The sequence below is a fragment of the Acipenser ruthenus genome, chromosome 19 (assembly GCF_902713425.1).
Source record: "Acipenser ruthenus chromosome 19, fAciRut3.2 maternal haplotype, whole genome shotgun sequence".
In the NCBI taxonomy this organism is placed as follows: Eukaryota; Metazoa; Chordata; class Actinopteri; order Acipenseriformes; family Acipenseridae; genus Acipenser; species Acipenser ruthenus.
This window is the reverse complement of record NC_081207.1, coordinates 12,771,888-12,789,859: the sequence shown is the minus strand read 5'-3', so window position 1 is coordinate 12,789,859 and position 17,972 is coordinate 12,771,888. Positions and strand designations below refer to the sequence as shown.

General features: G+C 37.9%; 1 protein-coding gene across 3 annotated transcripts in view; it reads right to left on the bottom strand.

Annotated features, from left to right (window-relative positions):
- Positions 1–17,972, bottom strand: part of LOC117424628 (LLGL scribble cell polarity complex component 2-like) — a 57,771-nt gene that overhangs the window by 32,558 nt on the left and 7,241 nt on the right. Inside the window, exon 2 of one of the 3 annotated variants that reach the window (XM_058992492.1) lies at positions 17,295–17,443. The exons of the other annotated variants lie outside the window; for them this stretch is intronic. The gene's annotated coding sequence lies outside the window, so the exon portion shown is untranslated. The remainder of the gene's footprint in view (positions 1–17,294; positions 17,444–17,972) is intronic. 3 annotated transcript variants of the gene reach the window in all.

Genomic DNA, 17,972 nt, shown 5'->3' with positions numbered 1-17,972 from the left:
AGCTGTTTATAAAAATCATTTTAGATTTAATTAAGGAAATATCAGAAACTAACCTCAATTCTTAAACGAGACAGAGATCTTTTCCTACATTTTACATTTTAGGCATCTACAAATCCACTAAAACTGTATGAACATGTCTTAAAAGGGTTTCTAGGTAGGGTAAAAGTTATTTTCAAAATGGTAGCCATAAAAATTCATATATGATCATTTTAACACATGCATAAGTTTATGCACTACCCAAAGAATATAAATATAACGTATTAGTAAATTTTCTGTTGCAAATGATATCAGCACAAGTGTTAATTGCTATCTTTGTTCATACAGTCTCCTACACATTTGCAAGTACCAGTACAAGGTAGTTTGGATTTTCTACATTTGCACCCCAGAGAAGAGCATCTAGTAGTGCAGCCACGTTATGAGCTGCATACAGGATGCAGGTACAGGTGGAAGGAGATAGGAGAACTGGTGTCACCTGATCATCCTTGAGTTCCCATCCCATTGTTGTGGCAGGTGGAAGGTTAGGTTTCAAGCAAGTGGCTTCAAACCACATTAAGGCTTGAAAATGTGCCCTTCTGATACGGTGCCTCACAGCATCGGTTGTTGGGGGTAGAAGTTCCGGGCGCACTGCTTTATTGAAAAGTATAACTCTTGCTTTGTCTGTTGTGGCCACATTGGGAACTTTGTAAACTCTACATATGAATGACTCTACATTCACCATTGTTTCTACAGTAAAAGGTTCTTGTCCATTGCCACGAAGCAGTTCTTTGTGCTGGAAAAAAACACTGAAAGCTGTTTTCTTGGTGTGGCCAGACAGGAATGAGGTTGAATCACTACCAGGTATGGCATGGAAGGGTAGAAGCAGCTGTGCAGTTGAGTGATCTAAGCCACATGATTTAATCACCTCCCTCACAGGAATGAACTTTGGCTTATGTGTTCCTGCCTTCATCCACAAGTGTGTGCACCTCATACTTTCAGAATGTGCTAGGAGTAGGCTTGCTACTATTTTATTTTTATTTTTGCCTATCAACGATTAATATCAGCGCTTATTTTAGAAAGAATTTACCAGTTTTTTTTTTTTTTGTCGATCTTTCATTTTTCCATTCAAGCAGAGAATGGGTGAAATCAACCGTTATGCTTAAAAAAACAACAACAAAGAAACGTCTTATTTAGCGAAACCCCTTTTATCACATTCAACATGCAACAAAACCATGGTTACCAACATTTTAACAGAAATAACGTTTGGTCACAGCAGAGCTATACCTTAAAGATAGAGATCCTACACAAATGAAAAAATTGTCTCAAATAAGCCGTAGAAAACGCAGCATATAAAAGTGTATTACAGACTTTTATAGCATAAATTTACGAGTAAAAATAATATGCACAGAACAAAACATTAGATATTTTAACAGAACTAACTTGCACTTATTATTCAGAGTCGGAGCTCCCCCTTTCCTGCTTCACGCTCAGCACAGCTGGACTCAGAGTCACTGGAAGGTTAGGCAGACGGGCCCGCTTCGTCCTGCCGCGGAGACTTCAGACGTCGGTCACGGAATTGTGCACAATACTGTCACCGTATACCTACAGCAAAAGCCTACCTAGACCTTAACCTGTTGATTTCAAAGTAGGCAACCTGATTCGCAAATGAAAGTGCACAGTCGGTGCAGCTCATGATGATTGACAGTCATTTAAGCGAATGAGAGCACTGTAGCGCTGTTTCAGTCAACGAGATCTGTCAGAACAGGGTGAAATGACAGCGACAGTGAAACTACAGTACTAAAGTACCATTGAGATGATTGACATCGACCCCCAGCCGTTCAGAGAGTAGATGGGACAGACAGCAAGAATAAAAACTACACAAATTAGAGATTATTTCTAAATGATTATTAATGGTAAGAAAATAAAAAATAGCGAGTGGTTTTACCGACGTTTATCCTATATAAATTTATTTCAGTCGAACTCATACTTTTGGGGAATTCGACGTTTAACAAGCACTACCGATTAATATCGAAAAGTAACAAGCCTAGCTATGAGTAACAGCAATACATCCGTGTCACATGCAGACACCACAATGTTAGGGTCATTGCATGCAACACGTGTATCCTCTAGGAATCCCCCAGCAACTACAATTGTCTTGCCTGAATGTGAACTGCTACCTACCTCCTCAGATAAAAATCGTTCCAGGTCAGCTTTGTTGTCAGGGTGGGATAGGAAACCATGCCAGTCCTGTGGTAACGGTACATCTTCTGATGTTATATGTAGGGGTCTACTTAAATCGCTGTAAATTTATGTATTTTTCACAGGTATGTTGCGGAATAAAATTAGGATTTCATGGACATTTCGCGGACCTGTTTAAACATTAAATAAACCTAAGCAGACAGTATTTCAGAACACTATAAAGCCTAAAAATAGTGGTACTTGCTTCCTTACTAAAACAGAGTGCTGTCATTTGTTAAAGGCAAGCATGCAGCATCCCCCAGCAGCTGACTTGCCCATATATTGAGACTGCAGGTTCTGCATCCACTTAATTGGTTGGAAGTTAAGGCAAAGCTTTGCCAAGTTATACAGATGTGGAAATCTATTAGAAACAGCCCAAAAACGCGGTTACCCAAGGGCATCTGGCATACTTTAATAAAGGCAATGTATGCAGCACGTTCGTTGTCATATTATTTGTCCCATCCAATCATTTATTTTATTGAAGTCAAAACATAGAGAATGTGTCTATTCGGGTCTAAAACTCCAACTCTGAAAAAGTAAGCAGCAAGTTGAAGCGAGGTGGCTGTGCTGGATCGTTTTAGTACTGATTTAACTTGCAGACAGGAATACTTCTTGTCTGAGCTGACTTTCCAGTTTGTGAAAGCTGTTTATTTTAAGTTCTGTTCAGCAGTCTCTGTAGTAGCCTTTTGTTTCTGAAGCTAAATAGTGATCGATTGTATTTTCTCCAAAGACACATTAAGATATGCAAAACATTTACCTCAGTCTGCATGTACAGTTACTTTGGGAAATATCTTGAAACGATCATCAGCCGAAATATACTTTGCTTTTTTTGTCATCCATTTCTACTATTTAACCTCCAATGCTGAGAACTAGATTTTGGCAACCTAAATCAAAACAATGCAGCACCAACTTTGTCCCACCCCCTACTGCACAGTACAGAGCACATAAAAAGCAGTAAAGATGATTAACATTTTTGTTATTTGAATAGTAAACAAGAACTTTAACCGCTTTGGAGAATGTTTTGGTGTAAATGTTAGGCTATTTGTGGACATTTTTTGTTTGTTTGGTTTTGTTTGCACACAGGACGGCGAAGGAATAAAAAAGGGCTATCTACAGAAGGAAGACACGTAGTTTGCGTCGCTTGCGTTGTGCAGTAGTTCATTTAAATGAGCTTTCTTTTTTTTTCCTCTCCGTACTTGTTTGTATGCATTGGCCCCTAAGATGTGAAATTCGCGGTGACCCCTCCATTTCACGATTTCCGCTAAATCATGATTTAGGTAGACCCCCAGTTATATGTCTTCAAATAGGTACTCCTCTCCTCCTTTTGGCCCTGGATCCTACCAGTGCTTGCCTGTCTATTATGTCAGTCAATCAGTGATTTCTGCCAGGTGCAGAGACTTCCATTCATCTCTGCTAGTGACAGTGGGATTGGAAGAAGCTCATGCTTTAGTACTTCACCTAAATCAACACTTCTGCCTGCTTCATACGCAATGACAAGTCTTTGCAGGATGGACCTGTCTGCTTTTAATATTTTGCCTTTTTGATCAGATGCTTTGGGAACATCACAGACATTTGAAAAAGTGAGTGACTTGTTCTTGGGCAAGGGATCGGAGAACCTTTTTGGTGGACTTCCATTTTCAGATAGAATAATAATCTACTACTAAGATTTGTTGTGCCACAAAGTAGTCTAACACATTGGTTTAGACAGAAAATATTTTCAATTGGGGGAAAAAAATATTTATTTTGACAGAGCTAAGCAAATTGTTCTATTTAATTTGATTTAGTTTAATCTCATTTAATTGAAAGTATGTACCATTCAATTAATATTCATTGTTTTCTATTTTGAACAAATACACAAAAATAGTTGATCTATATTTGTAATTGTGTTAATATTTGTAAGCTTGTAATTATAGGGTTCTAACTGACAATTTTATAAAAATTGATATATTGATGATGTAGGAAGGTTCTATCTTAAAATGATTTGCTACGCAACATGTTCAGTACATGGCAGCTACTTAAATGGTTGTTGTAAGAGATCGAACTATCCTCCTATGAGTTGGAATTATAAAGGTTTATCTGCATCACCATCTCCACCAATCTGAAAGCCCCTCACTAAATTAACACCCAATTAACTCTTACGTTTTTAGAATAGTGCCACCAGGAACAGGAAGTCATTTAGAGATATCTCTAAATGAATTACAGATATCTTTAAATGATCAGGAAGTTTTTTAGAGATTAAATAAATGATACATTGTTGGTTAACAATCAGTTATGTGTTTAATAATAATTTTAAAAAAACTATATATTACATTGTCATATGTACCTCAAACTATATTGATTCAAGTTGCATGGTTCTATCTGCAGAACTATTTAACATAAGCATTATTTAATAAGCATAATTTCCTGTTTCTGATTTAGTTTGATACATACCATTCAACTTATTTTATAAGCATAATTTCCTGTTTATCCGATTTTAGTTTAATTAATTTTTCAATTTTGAAAAAAATAAATACAAGTGTCCACAAAACAGTTGAACTATATGTGTACATGCTTTTATATTATTATTTCACTTGCTTGTTTGTTAAATAAAACATTTCCTTTACTATGTTTAATATTAATTAAAGGATTATTACCTAAAATAGTGTGACAATTTTTTTGAAGCTTTTATAAATTGAGTCAGTATTTTTATGGTGCTAGCCTACTTGCACAGTACAAACAGTGTAGTTTTAGTTTAAAACAAACAAGTGTAATGTGTATGTGACTGACACCTGCAAAAGAAAATGCATTCATTCTTTATCTTTATATATACTTTGCACCTGAAATGTCATAATGAAATGATAATCAATATTTGTATGGCCGCCATTTTCAAAATAACTTTGACCATACCTAGAAACCCTTTTAACACTAGCACTGTCAGAGATGTTTTTTAAAAGGATTTTGCAATTCAAATTTAAATCTCTCCGCGTATGTGAATATCTCGTGCAAGTCCGTTCTTAAGTGTTACTAAATATTTGAATTAAATACCCATCCGGTGTTTCAGCTGCAGAATCGTAAAAATGAATAAGTTATAAGCACTGGCTTCAACTGCCAGTGGCATATTGAAATCAATACAATATAGCCGACAATTTAGTCTGGGCTTTGTAATAAAATCAAAGTCATTGTGAAATAACGTATTATAAATAAGGATGCAAGTCGATTATGATCACTTCAACTCTTTCACCTGTTTTTGGACATACCATTATTACACACATAATTTGAATCATTTGTAACACTAATGCTACAGAAGTCCGTTATCAGAATAACTACTGCACAGGAATATTTGTGGAAATTACTTGTATTTGAATAGTCTAATGTCATCGTAGTGTACCAAGTACACTGGCAAACAACAAATTTGACTCATTTCATCCAGTTTAATCAATGAAATCCACAAAAGTCTAAAACTGAAAAAAAATGGAATTTATTGTTCACCTGCAAATACAGTACATACAGGGAATGCAATGAGAAAAATGTCATTTTCAATCCTTTTTATTCAGTGGTTGACAATGACCAATTATATTGCAACCAAGGACACTGCGCAATAGTAAAACAGACAAAAAGGTAAATAGAACCAATTCTAAACTCATTGTAATCACTATGCATTGTGTGAGTTATGGTCCAGGAGATCTTGTTCTGTAAATGCTTATTGCCACTTCAACTTAACCCTTAATGTAGCTAATGTTGTAAACTGGTGTTTGTATCCTTGTCCTCTTTTTTACACAATGACAGAGTCAGGCAGTCTCTAATTGCTTTCAGTTCTGTCACAACAAAAATGAGTAACAGTAACAAATCTGTGCCACTTAAAGCCCTAAAAAAGCAATTTCCTAACATGGTAATTAGACAAATTGCATGTGTCTTGCATTGCTAATATGTTAACTATCTATGGAGAAAAAAAAATAGGATTTAGTATGTTTGTCATGGCTGCGTCAACATTTGTATTAATAAATAATAATAAACAACAACAACAACAACAACAACAACAACAACAACATTTAAAACTGAAAATTGCCGGGTCAATATATAAGCTACACATTTTTAAAATGTAGACAAACTAAAATCTAAATATAATTTTGAAATACTAAATTCCCCTAGAAATTTTGTAATCGATTACCTACTGGCAGCCTTTAGGGCACTGTGGTAGTGTCCTGGTATACTTGCTTCAGGCGGCCGAGGAGAACACACACGAGACTCAGGTAGGGAGATTGACGGTGTTACACTGACACAGGCGCACAGGATTTAATTAACAAACACAAACAAAAAGTAAACAATAATGTCATGTGACGCTACCAGCAATGGTAATACAGAGGACGGTACAAGACTGTAAAAACACAAAAAATAAATACATAATACAACAAACTATAAAACAGCAGGCCTTGCAGCAGTGAAAACAGCAGGCCTTGCAGCAGTGAAAACAGCAGGCCTTGCAGCAGTGAAAACAGCAGGCCTTGCAGCAGTCTCGATCCTCCAACGTGGTGGTGGGAGGAGCAGGGGGCGGCGAAAGAAACAGAGATCCTCGCAACCCCCTGCAGGTGAGGCAGGACAAGTCATACACATGCTTACGCCTTGTGGATGTAGTTGTCAGCGTATATAATATTCTATATCTATGGCTGTCAGTAGGTAGATGCGGAGTCTGTGTTATTATTTATTTATTTAGCAGACGCCTTTATCCAAGGTGACTTACAGAGACTAGGGTGTGTGAACTATACATCAGCTGAAAGACAGAGCACTAGGAGGTTAAGTGACTTGCTTAGGGTCACACAGTGAGTCAGTGGCTGTGGTGGGATTTGAACCAGGGACCTCATGGTTACAAGCCCTTTTCTTTAACCACTGGACCACACAGCCTCCTAGGATGACGTACTCCCTAGCAACGCATGGACGCCATTCCACGGAGGGGAAACTAGATTTTTGCCATAGTGTTATAGTTTCTGGCTGACTGAGGAACCTGTTTTTCTTTTTCAAAACATTAAGAATGGCCTACGATTATGTGATACGAAAAAACAAAAAATAAAAACAAATTACTAGTAGTATACCGGCAGTGTTTAATGCAAAACCCTATAAACCCTAATTTTATACATGAATACGAAAATATCTGCACCTCCAAATAATAGCTGATCTCTGTTTATCACGGGATGGGATGGGACAGGATTGTTTTTTGACAGGACAGGATGGAAATGATGACTCTTTCATGGGATGGGATAGGAACAGGAACATTTTTGACAGGACAGGACTGAAGTTTCATTCCTATGTCACTCTCTACCGTACCCCTAGCACTTTATGAGAATATTTTTTGGGTGTACGCTGTACACCCCCTAGCACTGAAGGGGTTTTAAAACAGGTGGCTGGCTAGTCAAAGTACCTCAGACCTTCACCTGTGTTCTCTCTGGGGTCTACTGCTGGCAATAGCAGGCCTAAATCTGGCTGAATCCACAAGTGAAATTATTCTCAGGATAGTACTGAGTGAAGTGCTAGGGTTTGTTTCAGGGATTGTGGGGCCCGTTTCACAATAGTCCTGCGATTGTGATGTGCTTCTTCTGCGATATGCGATGAGAGAAATCACTAACTCTGTAATCAATTTTAAGGCACAGTGACCAATTAGATAAATACACAATGGCAGGGTGGCAAAGGGAAGTTACTTTATATAAATAAATAAATAAATAAAATAAAAAAAATTATAATGCAATTATTGAAATGGCTCAAATCTGTTCTATGTAGCAAGTTTTCTGGATGTTTTAGTCACAAAGAAAAAAAAAGTTGCAGATAATCACTGATGCAGTAAACAATTCTGGGGAGGAACAAGGAACAGTAGCCAAAATAATAAAAAAATGGATAGAACTAAGGATCAGAACGAAATTTAAAGAAGGAAAAAGAAGGGAGATGAAAAAGCTTTAAAAGTTGATTGAGGAAAACCAAAATCCCTCACTGTCGACAGAGATTTGGAGCTGTGTAACGTGACAGGCTGTACTTTGAAGTGCTATACATACAGAAGGAAAGCCCTTCAGCTGTGTAAAAAAAAAAGTCAACACTGTGCAGCAAACGTATTTAAATAAAAAGTGTACTGATCTGTGTTTACTTTTTCTACACAGTTGAAAAGGGGCTTTTGGTCGAAATGTATTTGTAGTATTTAATGTATTTCTTGTACACTTTTATTATCCACATAATAATTGCTGCATGGTAGTGTCACCAGTTTAAAGCAAAGCAATCTGTCCAATAATGCTATTATCATACTGAATAAATCCCGTTTACACCGATGAAAGAAATTGCCCTAACGAGGACACAATTACCTTACCATTGGCCTCCACCTGTGAACCATTAAAGTTGCTGTCACATTTTCTGGATAAAAACCCCACTGTTGAAGGATCATTGGTCAGGCTGTGAATCTGAAGGAAAATGAAGACCAAAGAGCATTCTACAGAAGTTAGAGATAAAGTAATACAAATGCATAGATTAGGGAAAGGGTACAAAATAATATCTAAGTGTTTGGATATCCCAGTGAGCACAGTTGGATCAATAATCAGGAAGTGAAAGCTGCATCACACCACCCAGGCACTGCCAAGAAAAGGCCGTCCCTCAAAACTCAGCGCTCAAACAAGAAGGAGACTTGAGAGAAGCCACAGAGAGGCCAACAATCACTTTGAAGGAGCTACAGAGTTCAGTGGCTGGGAGTGGAGTAATGGTGCACCAGTCAACCATATCAAGAGCTCTGCATAACACTGGCCTGTATGGGAGGGTGGCAAGAAAGAAGCTGTTATTCAAAAAGTACCATCTGAAAGCACGTCTGGAGTTTGCCAGAAAGCATGAGAGTGACCCAGCTACGATGTGGGAAACGGTTTTGTGGTCAGATGAGACCAAGATAAGAGCTTTTTGGCCAAAACTCAAAGCGCTATGTGTTGCGCAAACCTAACAATGCCCATGCGTCAAGACACACCATCCCTACAGTGAAGTATGGTGGTGGCAGCATCATGCTGTAGGGATGCTTCTCATCAGCAGGGACTGGACATCTTGTTAAAATTGAAGGAAGAATGGATGGAGCAAAATACATGGAAATACTGCAAGAGAACCTGCTTCAGTCCGCTAAAAAACTGAAGCTTGGGAGGAAATTCACCGTTCAGCAGGACAATGATCCCAAGCACAAGGGCAAAGCAACATTGGAGTCGCTCAAGAACAAAAAGGTGAATGTTCTACAGTGGCCCAGTCAAAGTCTTGATCTCAATCCCATTGAGAATCTGTGGCACTATTTGAAAATTGCGGTCCACAAGCGTCGTCCAACCAACCTGAACAACCTGGAGCAAATCTGCCAAGAATGGGCCAAAATCACTCCGACACTGTGTGCAAAGCTGGTACATACTTACCCCAAAAGACTTAAAGCTGTTATTGCAGCGAAAGGTGGCTCTACCAAATATTAATGTGGTAGAGCCACTTATGAATACTTATGCAAGCAAGATATTTCAGTTTTTTTATTTTTCTTAAAAATATTTCCCAACATAAAACCAATGTCACCTTACAATAATTGATTTTGAATTTCAGTGTTTTAAAATAAAATATCAAACAGAACGAAATTTCAATGTACCATTTGTAATTCAGTAATATGAGAGAATTGGTCAGGGGTCTGAATACTTTTGCAAGGCACTGTATATATATATTATATATATTACACACACACACACACACACACACACTTCTCACATATATTTGAGAATCAAAAGAAACTTATCACTTATATTCACTATATGTGATCGAAAAATGACAAACTGTTTTAGAGCAGGTGCAGTGACTTTTTATTGTGCTGATTAACAACTGACATCAAGGCGCTGCTCTCTTGACAAATGTGGCATATTGTTTTTTTTCTGTGATTTTCTTTACTACTTGCAATTCAACAGCTGAAATCACTCCAGTCAGTGTCCAATCAACGCTTTAACTAATTAGGTGATTAAGTGCATATGCTTCAGTCATAATCACTCAAGCATGGGCTGGGACCTGTGATGAAAATTTCTACTTGCAGCTGCTGTCTGGCAGTCACAGGTTTCTGGTTTTATGAAACCCAATTTTTTATTTGCGAGGGACTTGCGATTGCGAATTTTTGTAAATCGCTTTTGTGATACGGGCTCCTGGTTATCACTTCTAATTAGCATCCTAATAGCTAGTTGTGGTTCTAATTATATAGGGCAGCATTGTGGAGTAGTGGTTAGGGCTCTGGACTCTTGACCGGAGGGTCGTGGGTTCAATCGCTGGTAGGGGACACTGCCGCTGTACCCTTGAGCAAGGTACTTTACCTAGATTGCTCCAGTAAAAACCCAACTGTACAAATGGGTAATTGTATGTAAAAAATAATGTGATATCTTGTAACAATTGTAAGTCGCCCTGGATAAGGGCGTCTGCTAAGAAATAAATAATAATAATAATAATAATAATAATAATTGCTAGTTCCTTTACCTCTCTTCAATAAATTAATTTTTAAATTATTTTGGTTGGAAGACACAAAACAAGTTTGAAATGATACTGCCTTAGTGTGTCCAGGACATCCATCCCACGTGGAGAAAAAAAATTAGGTCAAAAGGACATTTTTGCAAGCTTCAGATAGATTCTCACCATGTGGAGTATGAGATACGCAACTCTTTTGCATTTACACACCTACCCTGGGTCACTATTTTATGTATCAATCAAATGGAGATTTGTTGAGACAAACATTGCTGCTGTATACAGCACACAGAAACGCAGACAGGTTGTTTACAAACACCAGGCTGCTGTATTCTATACTGAAATGTAGACTGCTCAGGATTGCTTTCTACTTAAGGGATAATGGCATTGCTATGACATGATAGAAGGCAATAATTAAACACCAGTCAAAAAATGAAACTCCCTCATTTTAGATTATAATTATCATAGAGGAACACGCCTAGCTATGCTATTCTCATTATTTTGCTACAATTGTTTTATTTACCGGATTCTGCCGAGTCAACGCCCATGTCTGAACTATCGCCCCACCCCCACTTTTAGCTGAATGTCAATTTTTCACCATTTCTAATAACCATGGGCAAAAATAAATAAATAAAAATAACCATGTGCAAATAATGCATGAAAGTTTCACTTCCGCAAGGAACGTTTCTTCTGTTTAGCCGTATTGTTGTTGATTGAGACATAGCACGAGCCAGATTGCAGCAGGGATGAAGAAACATTTGTTCCAATCAGCATTTGGGCGGACGGTTCAATCCAGAGAAGCTTGGATGGAAGCGTCAGTAACAAGCTACTTCCGGGGCATTGATACGCGCATTGTGTACTTGCATCTGTCACCCAGGTCAACCCTGGTTTATCAAAAGCAGTGTGAAATCGCATAGCCGACCTGCATGACACCTGCCTAGGTTGGTTCTGACCCGGGTAGATCATGGCAGTGTGAAAGGGGCTTAACACTAGGACTACTGGAGCGGTCTTTTTGGCGCATCCCGTTTTTTAAATACATTTTTCTCCACTGATTTGGCAGCTAGGTACCTGTGTTTTTTTTTTATTTTTTACCTTTCCTAAATTATATATATATATATATATATATATATATATATATATATATATATATATATATATATATATATATATAAACATCTTAAACCATCAGTAGACCCAGGGTTGCAGAAACTTATGGAAATATAATACGTTATACCTAGAACTACCGCAGCTGTCATTTTGACGGTCATAGTAAAAACAGTGGGTTTGGCTTAGTGCTGCTGAACTTGAGAGTTTCGCGCTTGTTTTGAATAGCTACAGGAGATATTTTCAGACGTGAATTATCTATCAACAGCTGTAAAATAGTTATTTTCTATTTAAAAATACTTATTTTCTAGTTACAATGAACAGACCAAAAACGCAGGACTGCACAGCAAGTCTTTAAAAAAAAAAAAGTTACTGAATAATAGTGTACCAAACCAGCTATTGCAAGACTGGAGATGGAAATTACCGTTGAATAGCTAACAAAGTCAAACTCTGGCACAAAATAAGAGGGTAAACAGAAAACACTTGTAGAAAACAGTCAAACAAACCAATCGGGCACTATTCTCTATTGCTCCACAGAATGTCGTAAACACCCGCTGCATGTCAGTCATTTCTGAGCTGCTAAAACCACTCTGTGGGGGATGGGGGAGCGTCTGATTTACAAAGAAATGATGGGAAAATACAAGTGAGGAAATCAGAATTCAAAGGTAGCACTATGTTTGGTATGTTAAAATAAACACGCTGTTTTGACTACATTTAAGACAGAACAGTTTTGTAGCGTGCGATGCTGCAGTAGTTTTATACATTTTAAGATAACGTAAAAAAGTCTGCTGCAGTAGTTCCAGGTATGTATGTACGCCCGGTAGTTCTAGTGTTAAGTATGATATTTTCCATTATTGAGCTATGATAATGTCTGACCTCCAAAAGAAATCAATGGGAGGGCTGGGTCCGATTGTTGTGGAATACCCATTATTTGTTGCGAGGGAGTTGCAGTAGGGTTTCAAGTGTTAATCTGTTTGCACTAACCTCTCCCACAGGACTGATCACAGAGCACATAACTGAAACCCTCCCCTGGGCCTCCCTGTATACTGCACACCATCAGCTTGGTGGTAATGCTTAATTAAGGTCAAAGGGAGGTAGGTATTGGCGTCAGATTTACAACCTTTGCCCCACTAAAGCTTTTTAAAATCTTATTAGCATGAGCAACTTCATCACTGGTTACTTCTCTATTGTCTTTTTTTGTTTTAAATGTATATTTATTTAAACTTTGTGGTACAGAGTCAAATCTTGTGCTGTAGGTCACACGGTCATATTGCAGTAATACAATTGGACAGGAATTGGTTGACATAACAGGAAGCGAGTAGATACCAGGATGCAAAATCAGAACCCACATTCCTGTATAGCGAGACTCACACTGGACCTTGCCTCTCATGCTCATCTCATAGTGTCATGCAACATACAATGCACCTGTTCCAGTACCATGACAGCTCTGTGCTAAGGCATTCCACATGACATTGTGCATTTTTGGTAACAATCTGTGAATTGTTGATCTACCTCTTAAATGTAAGACATTTATTTACTATACAAAGTTTAAAAAGATTGAACGTACTGGACCTGCATGTATACCATATTTATTTTTTAAATCGCTCACATTGGTTGGATATAGTCTGCTTCATGGATAAAGATAGAAAGCTGGTGGATTCTTCAGACATTTCATTATATATTTCTCCAGTGACTTGATGGGGCAGTTTGGATATACTGCAGCAGTATGGACTTGGTGCACTGGGGCAGCTGCTCAGTCGGTGTCTTCCACGGTGTACAGATATCTTTAAGTTAGGTTGAAACTGATTAATAAAATGTATTTAGATTTTTTTTTTATGTTTAAATCTAAAACTGTGTTTGACCACCCTGCTAGCAGTAGTAGCAGGTTTTTCAGTTTCTCAGACAGCACTCCTCACTGTATCTCCAAGGTGCTTGTGTTATTTTCCAGGAAGTTTTGACTTACCCATTCTTCAATTAACATGCTATTAAAAAAATGTACTTTTGTTGCAAATAAAACTGGTGGACTGATGTTTATTGATTTGTTTTTGTGGTGCGGTGTGACAAACACAATGAGTTTTGGTTGTAACTCTCCCTCCCGACCTGTGAGGGCACTAAGCAGCGATAGGAGAAGTCTTTGGATGGGCTAGCCTGACAGTTCTTTCCCCGGGTCGGGAAGTCGGTCAGTCTGGAAGAAGGCGAGACTCCGTTGCAGGAACGTTTTGACCCGGAAGGGAAACGACGTAGCAGCTGCAGACAGTAGAGACAGCTGTACTCGTTTACCAAGGGGTCATGCGTGATAGCATAAAGGGGACAGAGAATCGCAAATCTTTTCCTTTGCTTGGTTCGAGAGACAAGGAACTGGAAGGACCGGGAGAAAACTTCTAAAAACTAAAAAAAGAGTTTGTGAGTGTTTTGTCGCTGTTAGTAATTGTCTTTTGTAAATCACTAGACGGCTGACACGTCTCCGGAGCTGTCACCTTGGGCCAGCACTACCCGGAACAACACTACACCACAGTTTCTGTTTAATTGTTATCACCCACCATGAGCACAACTGCACGCACCCGGACTGGTGACTGTGTTTTGTATTATTGTGGGTTGGATAACGTGTATTATTATTTGGACTGCAATCCATTTATTATTGTTTTCTTCCATGCTTTACACATTGGTGTGTATTGCCGGAGGTTTATTGTTTGGTCGTTTATAAATAAAAGACCCCCTTTTCAAAACGGATTACAGTTTCCTTTGTGCGATTATTTCTGCACTGCATCACCTCTGCACCTGTTTCTAATCAGCAGCCACTTTGCCACATGCGGTTACAAATATTCCAGGGGCATAAGGATTATATCCCTCTATCTCAGCCAATCAATCAGAGTGCAGGGAATCTTTCCATTAAACTATAATAAATGTTGTGTCTCAAATCAGTTAATACCGAAGCAAGCTTTTCATGACACTTTAGAAGAGGAAGAAGCAATACAAACACGAGGCATCAGGAGTAAAGCCAGCCATTCATCCACCTTCGGTTAATAAATCAGACGGTTTGTTCCCCAATTCATTCTCTTTAAATACCCCATTCTGTCTGTGTCATACACCCTCTTTCATGATAAGCTGACAATTACGTCTGAAATCTCCTCACCTTTGTCTGTAAAACATCAGCTTTCTCCGAGCTATTTCAGTTAATCAATCTCCTTCCTTCGTGCAAATATTGTATTACTGTATTAATTTATTTCTACAAGTACGACACCACCTTGGCAAAGCAGTTCTGTATATAGTATATCAGTTCTCACTATATAGTATAAAAGGCATATTTGAAGGACTTTAAAATATTGTCATTCAGTTCGTCAGCTTTATTTCTAAAGAACGTCAATGTTTAATGGGTATTCAAAATAATTAGGCATACACACATTAAGTATAGTATAGGCTACGAGTTAGTCATTTTACATATAACTAGTATTCCCTTGTATGAATACCAGTATACATACGATCATCATGTTATGTTTGTAAATAAAATTAGCACTTATTGTTTCTGATTCATCAGAACTTGAACACAGCTCTACAATTTATTAGGAACAATATTTCAAATAAAAATGTGTTTCAAGGTTAGCTGTTATTTATTGTTATTAGAATAGTTTCTAATGTATATAGAGTATTGTAATGTTCAACTGGAGTGAATATGGGAAGGGCAAAACAAATTGTAAAAATACAGGTTTTGAGAGTTTAGTGTGACCTCTGGTCAATGCATCAGGTCACCCAACTCTGAGTTTTAGCCTCTGTGCATTCAAGTGAATGCTTGATTTAAAATACAGTAGTCCATAGGGCCTGGGACTGCCTACATTACACCAAGGTTATTACAGGATTGCTCATTGAACATTCTCTGAAGGGCACAAGTCAACCGAAACTACGAGGGGTGAAACAATTCACCACAAGCTGATTCACCACGATGACACTCCATACAGCAAGAAGCAAAAGCACAGCAGTTCCATGTACTAGTCTGCCAAATGGCTCGAGAGACAAACAGATACAGCAGTATTTTGATAATAGGTATTGTATTGCAATACATTGTTACACCTCTTTTCCTACAGAGATAGACAGATGCCATCAGAGAAAGCAAATTCTTCCAATACGTTATTATTCCACACAGCTGTGAAATAGCCACCCTTCCACCCTGCCTCCACTGTTCTCAGAGTAAGGTAGGAGTCTGCAGATCTGGCTATACCTGCAGGAGATATGTGTACCCATACACCTGCACACACACAAACAAGTTTGGCCAGTCTAAACCGCATTTATTCAGAGGAAGCTGCCAGAAAGAGAAGCTGCAAGGAGTTTTAATGCTTTTTTTTCTCTTTTGATAAAGCGACATCCTAGAGTTTTCAACTGGCGGGCCACGGCTGGGCTGGCTAGCAGCCCAATGAGAGACGCAGGTGTTAAGTTTAAAGCTTAAATAAATTGTTAAGTGGCGAATTACAATTTCAAGTGATGGTTTACAATTGTATTATAAATAAATTAAATCTTTATCGAAATCAGTATCTGCCATTTATTGATATGGAATATCAATATTCGGAATTGGTCCCAAAAAACACAATTGGTGCCCCCCTAGTTAAAAGTGCCGGTCACCTTGAGCTATGCAAGCTATGTGGTTTGTAACAAACTGCAAGGACTACACTGTAGTACACATATATATATATATATATATATATATATATATATATATATATATATATATATATATATATATATTGTGACAAAGCACAACTCACTCGGGTTCGTGCCCCTTTAAAAATACGACCCAGAACAATGAAATGGAGTTTTAAGCGCTGGTGCGCTATTTTTAATAAACACAAAAATCAAACAAAATACACAAAATAAACACCTAACTCCTCTTGGAGCACTAACTCAACTCTCAGGAACACCCTGACTAACGCGGGACAGCTACGCTGTTTTCCCGTCCTTCCCAAAACCACAAACTTCAACACACAGGTTTGACACCGCACTTACTTTTTCTCTCTGGCTACTTGGAGACAGAGCACCTCTTCTGCCTCCTTCTACTCAGCAGCGTAGAGCAGACTGACTGTTCTCCTTATAAACCCTGCACCTGGCTCTAATTTACAATCATAGCCAGGTGCAGGTGATAATTAACAATTAACCCAGACAAATGTGCATTCCGCACATGTTTTTACTGCAGAGAGGTTTTAACCCCCTCCCTGCTGTCTCACAATATATATAAATAGATTAGATAGATAGATAGATATAGATAGACAGATATATATATATATATATATATATATATACACAGTGTTTGCTCCAGGACTTACAGACTGAGGGTCAATGTGGCCCCCACTCTAAATTTTAGGAGGACATTTTCTTCGGTGAGGGGGTCAATATGTTTGATAATTCAGAACCAACCACCATTTCTTATTTTTGTTTGTTTTTAAATATGCCAGCAGAGTTTACTGACCTTTTGTTTCTGAAGAACAAAAAATAAAACTGCAAAGCTGTAGATACAACCAAGGTGTCTCTACAATACTCACTGTCACTTTTGGGAAACGTGTCACAGTGGCGCTGGTGTATCACTGAGTAGAGGATATTCGTTGTACCAAATCACATTAGAACAGGTGTTTTCAATCTTTTTAAGCTGCATACCCCTTTCCAAAAAAAGTAGTCCACCGCGTACCCCCATCTGAGATACAGTCATAATAAAATAAAAACAGAAAAAAAACGTCAGTACAATAACATGTATATGATAGATACAATTATAAAAGTTACTGTATTATAATGTGAAAAATATAGGCTATATTATATTTACTTTTGGATAAAAATAGTCCCTCAAACAGGTTTGTAGTTGTTGGAAACATCAACATAATTTTATTGTAACTACTAATTAATTAAAATCAGCGAAGCCTCCGTGCTAAACTCAGTCACTCAGAAATGACATAGGACTATTCCATGATAGCAAATGGCAATCATGTATTTTTATTGATAATAAAATTACAGAAAAGGCGGCAAAGAAAAGTTCACTATCCACGGCTCTCTACAGCTGACCTCATTACGAAAACATATTGGCATTTTTTAATTCTTGGTGACTAAAACGTACAGTACTAAAGCTAATTAAAAAACAATAATAAAACGCTTACCTAGTATCAGTGTGATGGATGTCCCTGCTTGTTGTTACCACACAAATCACTGATGATGGCAGGGAAATTGGAGAG